Source organism: Capricornis sumatraensis, chromosome 21, assembly GCF_032405125.1.
Source record: "Capricornis sumatraensis isolate serow.1 chromosome 21, serow.2, whole genome shotgun sequence".
NCBI classification, from domain to species: Eukaryota; Metazoa; Chordata; class Mammalia; order Artiodactyla; family Bovidae; genus Capricornis; species Capricornis sumatraensis.
This window is the reverse complement of record NC_091089.1, coordinates 16,993,926-17,001,850: the sequence shown is the minus strand read 5'-3', so window position 1 is coordinate 17,001,850 and position 7,925 is coordinate 16,993,926. Positions and strand designations below refer to the sequence as shown.

The following is a 7,925-nucleotide window of genomic DNA, read 5'->3' as shown; positions in this document are numbered from 1 at the left end:
AATTTCTATGGGTATAATAATCTATAAAGTATTATCCCTTAAATGCTTTGGTTCAGAATAAATTTTCAGAGTAGCTTTTGTTACCCAGAAGAACAAAGGAAAGGTACAGTTTTGATCCGAGAAAAAAAAAAAATCAAGGAAGCCAAACCCAAGTAAAATGCAGCAGATGAAGGACCAGTCTAGGCAAAGTCAGCATAAATGCCCAGGAGCTGAGGTGGACACGTGACCAAAGAGAAGGGAAGGTCCTGACCTGGCAGTCTGGATGGGGGACAGTCACATTATTTTTTTTACCCAAGTCTGTGATCTGCATCTATTTCTTTCAGATATTTGGCATTTAAGTGTGTTCAGAATTCTTGACACATCTGGATAACTTGAAACAACACAGCAAGGAAATAAAAAATCATTCCTAAAGGAAATCAACCCTGAATATTCATTGGGAGGACTGATGCTGAAGCTGAAGCTCCAATATTTCAGTCACCTGATGTGAAGAGTCAACTAATTGGAAAAGATCCTGATGCTAGGAAAGACTGAGGGCAGGAGAAGAAGGGGGTGACAGAGAATGGCATGGCTGGATGGCATTAGAGATTCAATGGACATGAGTTTGAGCAAACTCTGGGAGATGGTGAAGGACAGGAAATCCCGACATGTTGCAGTCCATGGTGTTGCAAAGAGTCAGACATGACTGAGCAACTGAACAACAAAAGTCCGGAATACATAAAGACCTTCTACAATTTAACAACAACAAAAGGAAATAACTCAGTTTGAAGATGGCCAAAGGATTTAAAGAGACATTTTCTCAAAAATATGAGCTTCCCTGGTGGCTTAGGGGTTAAAGCATCTGCCTGGAATGCGGGAGACCCGGGTTCAATCCCTGGGTGGGGAAGATTCCCTGGAGAAGGAAAATAGCAACCCCCTTCAGTACTCTTGCCTGGAGAATCCCATGGAGGGAGGAGTCTGGTAGGCTACAGTCCATGGGGTCCCAAAGAGTCGGACATGACTGGGCGAATTTACTTTCACTTTTTCAAAAATATACAATCAACAAGTACATGATAAAATGCTCAATATAATGAATTATTAGAGAAATGCAAATCAAAATCACAATGAAATACCACTTCACACCCATTAGGATCTCTTTTATTATAAAACAAGCAAAAGTAGAAAATAATGTGTGGTTGAGGATATAAAGGAATTGGAACTCTTGGGCACTGTTGGCGAAAAGGTAAGCAACAGCCTCTGTGGAAAGAAAATAGCTTGGCAATTCCTGACAAAAATTAAGCAAAAAATCATCAAATGATTCAGCAATTCCACTTCCAGGTATATACCCAAAAGAATCGAAATCAGAGACATTTGTACACTCAAGTTCATTACAGTGCTATTCACAATGGCCAAAAAGTGGAAGCAACCTTAGCATCCATCAGTAGATGAATAAACAAACAAATTGTGATGTATCCATACCATGGAATGCTATTCCATCTTAAAAAGGAAGGAAAACTGGCAATTGCTATAACATGAATGAATCTGAAGAAATTATGCTCGGTGAAAGAAGCCAGACACAAAAGAACAAATGCTACATGATTCCACTTTTTTGAGGTACCTAGACTAATCAAGTTCATAGAAACAGAGAGTAAAATGGTGGTTGCCAGAAGTTAGAGAGAGGGGAAAGGGGGAGTTTGTGTTTAATGAATACAGAGTTTCCACTAGGAAAGATGAAAAATTTCTGGGAATGTATGGTAGTGACTGGGCTTCCCTGGTGGTGCTAGTGGTAAAGAACCTGCCTACAAATGCAGGAGATATAAGAGACATGGGTTAGATCTCTGGGTTAGAAAAATCCCCAGAGGAGGCACGGAAACCCACTGCAGTATTCTTGCCTGGAGAAACCATGGACAGAGAAGCCTGGTGGGCTACAGTCCATAGAGTTGACGCAACTGAAGCAACTTAGCATGCACATGATTGTTGCACAGCATTGTGAATGTATTTAATGCCACAGGACTGTATATCTTAAAATGGTTAAAATAGTAAAGTTCTACATTTCACCACACACACACAAAAAATGATAATATAAGGGAGATCATCTAGGAATGAGATTTACAGACCTTAGCTGTGAATCACTTCCAGTGTCTCCGTAGAAAGTGTGAAGTCAAAAACAATAACCATTTAACACATGAATCACTTTAGCAGACACTATGAATTATATGTTTCAGATAAAAATACTGAATCACAAAAAGGCTAAGTAATCTGTCCAAGGTCTTCTGCAGTTTCATTCCTATGCCAGCAACCTCCCCAGGAAATCTATAGAAACATTGCCAAGAGTACTGTACACACACTCTGGTTCCCTTGTGTGCCTGACCATGAAACCTTTCACAATAGCCTAATACCTTCCCTACTTCAACTCCCTGTCCCTCCCTTCTTTTCCCACTTTCTACTGAGCAGACCTACTCAGATGTATGATCCTTGTCTAATTGTTTTGCCTTTGCCCCATCTTTCTCTTTAGACTTATTCTGAGCACTGTGCCTTCTGGTCTGTTTTATGTAATTATGATAGCTACAGGCTGAGGAGAATTCTTGCTCAATGAATTCATGATTCCATTGACTCTGAACACTGATGCCCTTCCAACATGTTCCTAGAAGAGATGGAAAAATAGACGTCCATTTGCTTCAGAAAAACACTTCATTCTCCAGCTTATTGTCATTATATTCCACTCAATGCCATACAGAGCCATAGTGGAGCCTGAGGTAAAAGAAAATATCTGTAATACTGTTCCTGCCTTATATTACAATGTTGATATTTTGTTGATCACTAATTTTTGCATTGATTTTGACTTTTCAAAATATTGCACAAAAGTATGACTATCTTGATTCTTGGGGTTTTTTGTGTGCTAAGGTGCTTCAGTTGTGGCTGACTCTTTGTGACCCTATGGACTGTAACCCACCAGGCTCCTCTATCCATGGGATTCTCCAGACAAGAATACTGAGTTGCCATATTCTCCACCAGGGTTTCTTCTCAAACCAAGGATCAAATCCGAGTCTCCTGCAGCTCCTGCATTGCAGGTGGATTCTTTACTGCTGAGCTACCTGGAAAGGCACCTCACCCTAAAGTGAAGAGTGAAACTGAAAGTCGCTCAGTGGTATCTGACTCTTTGTGACTCCTTGGACTATCCAGGGGATCTTCCCAACCCAAGGATCGAACTCAAGTCTCGTGCATTGCAGGCAGATTCTTTACCAACTGAGCCACAAGGGAGGCCCAGGAACAGTGGAGTGGGTAGCCTATCTTCTCCAGGGGATCTTCCCTTCCCAGGAATGGAACCAGAGTCTCCCGCACTGGAGGTGGATTCTTTACCAATGGAGCCACCAGAGAAACCCACCTCTCCCTAAACCTGACCCTAAATCTCTTCGTGACCAAAAAAAAAAAAAAAGAAAGAAAGAAAGAAAGAGAAAAGATAAAGAAAAAACAGAAAATCAGAAGCTGCCTTCTCTGAATCAGCTACTAAAGTAAAGTAGGGAAGTCAGGTGCCAGTCAAGTGTTTTAGGGATAAAAGACGAGAAGGATCAGCTATCACCCTAAGTATTAATAGAAAAGAGCCCAGAGTAAATGTCTTTCATGTACCTTTTTGACAAGATCGTTTCAACCTAAAATCAAAAGCTTATATTTAAACACCATAAATTGCATATCTATGAAAAATGAAGTCCCTACAGGCTAACTTTCTGCATTTTTGTTCTCTTTAAAGAAAGTATTAGAGCAATTCGGACTGTCTTCTTAAAACATTTTTATTGTTTGTGATAGGTAACAGGAAGCTATCAACTGAATATGTAGCCAACAGGTCAGAAAGAAGCAATGCTGCTTGACTGCTAAATATGTCAGTTCTGTCTTCAACTGACCAGAGGCCCGTGCGTGGGTCTTTATCTTTATGTCTATGTGTGTATGTGTGTGTATTTTGCATTTCTTACCCCAGGCTTTGTTTATCAGCTTGCAGCCAAACAACCTGAAATAGCTTTGTTTTCTAAGCATTATAGAGCTTTTCTCTTTGACTATGATATCTGTCCGGAGACCTGGCAGAACATCCTCCCACTTAATGACAATGGGATAAGCAAGTCTGCTCTCCCCTTTCCAGGGGATGCATTTGGAATCAGCTTGAGGATGCTCTGGTCAGATCTCAATGTGCAGGGCTGTTGGGAGAGGAAAACTGTCTCTTCCTTCCTCAGGCAAGGCAAATGCCATCACACTGCAGGCTCAGTGGGAGAGTGGAGATAATGAGGTGTTTTGAAACAGCAGACATCGTCAGAAAGACAGAAATTGGGAAAAGGAGGAATGGAACACAAAATGGGTCTCGGTTTGGGTTAAGCAAGGGAGATGAGACAAAGAAGTGTGTTATGAATTATTTACCACTGGATATAGTTTAGTTTTGATCCGAGTCCTAATTGTGAGTTGTCTTGGTGTGCATGAGCTGAAATAAAAAAGAGTTGCCAACTCTTCTGACTGTGTATTCCCCTGGACACACATATACACTGATGTTCTTTAAAGGTTATACAAAGGCCAAGTTTAGATTCACTTATGAAGTGTATAATTCAACAGGTACTGGGATATGATCCACCAATAAATATCTTTCTCATCACGGGATAAAGAGAATAAAGCAAAGAGAATTCTATCATTGGAGATGAATTAATTTGGGTTAATTATTGTCTTCTCACTTGGTCATTTTAATTTAAAAGAAAAAGTATTCAAAGCAAAAGGTAGCATTTATTAGGTGCACATTAAAGTATCTCCAAAAGGCTATTATATTAAGTCTTTAATATTTAAAAAGTCCATACATCCTCATTTATCCAAGCCAGTCTTGGATTATGCCTATTGTCCTGAAATAATTAATAGTAACCTCTTTCATGCTTAAAATTTATATAAAATAATAAATTGTATTCACTCTATAAAAATCATACTTTCATCCGTTAGTTTGCTATTCTCAGTAACAGAAGAGACCCTGGAGAAACGACGACAGTGGGCCTTTGGTTACATAGATGTGCTGGTAAGAGAAAATTAATAAGTGAGAACTAAAGGTAAAGTCACCTATTTTATAATTTTGCTTCAGTCTTGGTCTGATCTGGGATATTTATTCTACCCCTGCCTGGTTCCCAGCCCTTCCCTCATCACACATAAAATGTAATGTAGTACCTCCCCCATCTTGTTATAACCACTCTATTAATTAAAATCAACCAAGAAAAAGCATGCAAGAGCTACGCAATACACATGTGCAGAAGACTGTGTATATAATCTGCTAAGCAGAAACCTCTGAAGGGTACAAAAGGCCAAAATGGCCACCCCTGCTGCTAGCAGAAGAGGAGTTAGAGAGAAAAAGGAAAAAAAAAAAAAAAAAGCTGAAAAACTCAGAGACTCAGTAATAGTTCCACAAGGAATGAAAAGTTGCTCTTGGCATTCGTTCAGCCAGTGTTAATAAAGCAGCTCTCAGAGCAAACTTAACTTCCCCTAGACACTTCCCTTGCCCTTTAGACTAGGTCAGGTACTCCTGCAAGTTTTTACATAATACTTCAGAGTTTCATTCTTATAACCCTTGCCACGCTTTCATGGTGTTATGCTGTTATTTTTAAATTTCCCATCCTTCAGCTGAAATATAAAGATCAAGATCATTAAAAATATTTCACATGACAGACAGTGGTCAAAGTGCACGTGTGTATGCTCAGTCGCTTCAGCTGCGTCCAACTCTTCGCAGCCTGATGTACTGTAGCCCGCCAGACTCCTCTGTCCATGGGATTCTCCAGGCAAGAATACTGGAGTGGGTTGCCATGCCCTCCTCCAGCGGATCTTCCTGATTCAGGGATGGAACCCATGTCTCTATCTCTTATGTCTCCTGTATTGGCAGGTGGGTTCTTTACCACTAGTGACACCTGGGAAGCCCAGTGATCAAAGTATTTTGTAGTAATTCAATGAATCTTCCAGGTCTTCTCATCAGTGATTTCTTTCTTCTGATTAAAACAAACAAAAACAGACTCAAGCAGATTTCTCCAGGTCATACTTTTCTAAGAGGTAGAATTACTTTAGTATTTGAATTCAGATCATGTTTGAATCACTACGCTACTATATCACCCGCTTTAGAGAACAGAAATCAAGTTTTCCTATTTTGGGCCTCTGTTGTTCAAAAACTAGAAAAGATGCTTTCACCATAGTTAAGACACAATAATATTTCTAAAATGTATGAATTAATGACTATGTTTTATATCCCAAGCACTATGGAAGATACCATTCCAAAAGAGCCAAATAAGTCTCCTTAGGCACATCTCCTGCCTTGAGAAACTCAAGCCCCAATGAAATAGGCAACACCTAGTCAGTACAGTGAAGACTCAGAGTGGACGCTTTTCATCTTTGTTTCACATATTTTAAGTTCAATAATCTTGTTGTTAACCATAAAATAGGTTATTCTGATTGAGCTCAAATTTAATGTGGTGTTTTAATGAAAGTATTATGAGAGAAAAAATTTAGGAGAATCACAAGAAATGTGCTAGACTCAAAAGTCATGAGTTGTTTTCATTGATGTCACAGTGTAAATGCTGAAGAAAAATTGTTATGCTGCTTTTCAATCCTCTTAAAGATGATGCATTTTCCTTCAATAGCAGCCCAGTGAGCAGACAGAGCTATGGACAAGAATAATTGGGAACAGCTCTGGGGAGAATATGGAACAAGGCTAGATAGGTCAGAATGAATGATATACTGTGATACTCATTTTATGCTGTGATTTTAAAATTGCATGTTATGTTTTAAGGTTTTTTAAAATTCTAACTTTTAATGAATAACTAGAAAGGCATTATAACACATGAGAATGAAAGAAATCACATATAAGAACATGAGAACCATCAGTTTGGGGAACTTGGAGAAGAAAAGGCTGACTGCAGTCAATAGTAAAGAATTGTGGGTGAGAAAATAAAAGGATCAGATAATGCTGGGGTTAAATGAATTAGAAATGAGAAGTCACCCTTAGAGTTCGTCTGTGGGAAAGTGTTTTATTATGATAAACAGCTATTCTTTCCATTAATACAGAAATTTTTCTAGTTATAAACATGCCTAAAATTATGTACTATGCCTTAAATCTTCTGTTGCTTGCCAATACTCTAAGATGAATTCTTAACAGTTAAAAATGTCTTTCACTTTCCCCAAATCTCCAGCTTCATGCCAAATCTGTCTCCACCACACTGACACCATGATGACTGACATTGGTTTTGATTTGACATTTCAACTGTTGAAATACACAGGCACACTCACATACACAGAACCTTCAACTTGAGATTTGATTGGCATCAGTCATTTTATAACTTGTCTCTTGGGGATTGGACCAATGGACCTTTTTAAAGCTTGCCTATTGAACTGATCCTTCTGATCTAGACGCATAATTCATACTTGCTAATCTTCTTCGGATCCTTCCTTACTCTTAACAAGCCTGTCAGATTTTCCTCCACTGAAATATTTTTACCTCTAGGTAAAAGAAGATTTAAAATGTTATTTCTAATGTCTTTTCTTGATTTTTGTGAGAAAAAAAAAATCATATAAATGCATCAAAGAAGTAATTATTCCAACCTGATTAGTTAATTTCCCCAAAGGAATATAGACATCACTATGCTTGTGAATTGCATTTTAAAGGTACATAAGGCTTCAATAAAACTCAGTAATCAACCTCATAAAATGTTAGATTTGAAAAGTTCCTTAAAGTTTAATACAACCTTCTGTCTAGTAAAAGTATCTCCATGTTGTCTCTCAAATAATTAGTCCCTGTTTGAACATTTTCTGTTAATAAAAGTTATTTTGAAGGCCAATCCCATTTGAAGTAACTCCATCTCTTGAAAGTTCTTCCTTACTTAATATTGAATCAACCTCCCCCTACTCGCTAGTTTTGTCATCTGGAGCCACATAAAGTTAAGTCCTATCTTACT

At 38.5% G+C, this 7,925-nt stretch overlaps 1 non-coding gene across 1 annotated transcript; it reads left to right on the top strand.

Annotated features, from left to right (window-relative positions):
- Nucleotides 1-811: 811 nt before the first annotated feature.
- On the top strand, nucleotides 812-883 carry TRNAS-GGA (transfer RNA serine (anticodon GGA)). The gene has a single exon. It is a non-coding gene; the product is annotated as a tRNA-Ser (tRNA).
- Nucleotides 884-7,925: the final 7,042 nt, after the last annotated feature.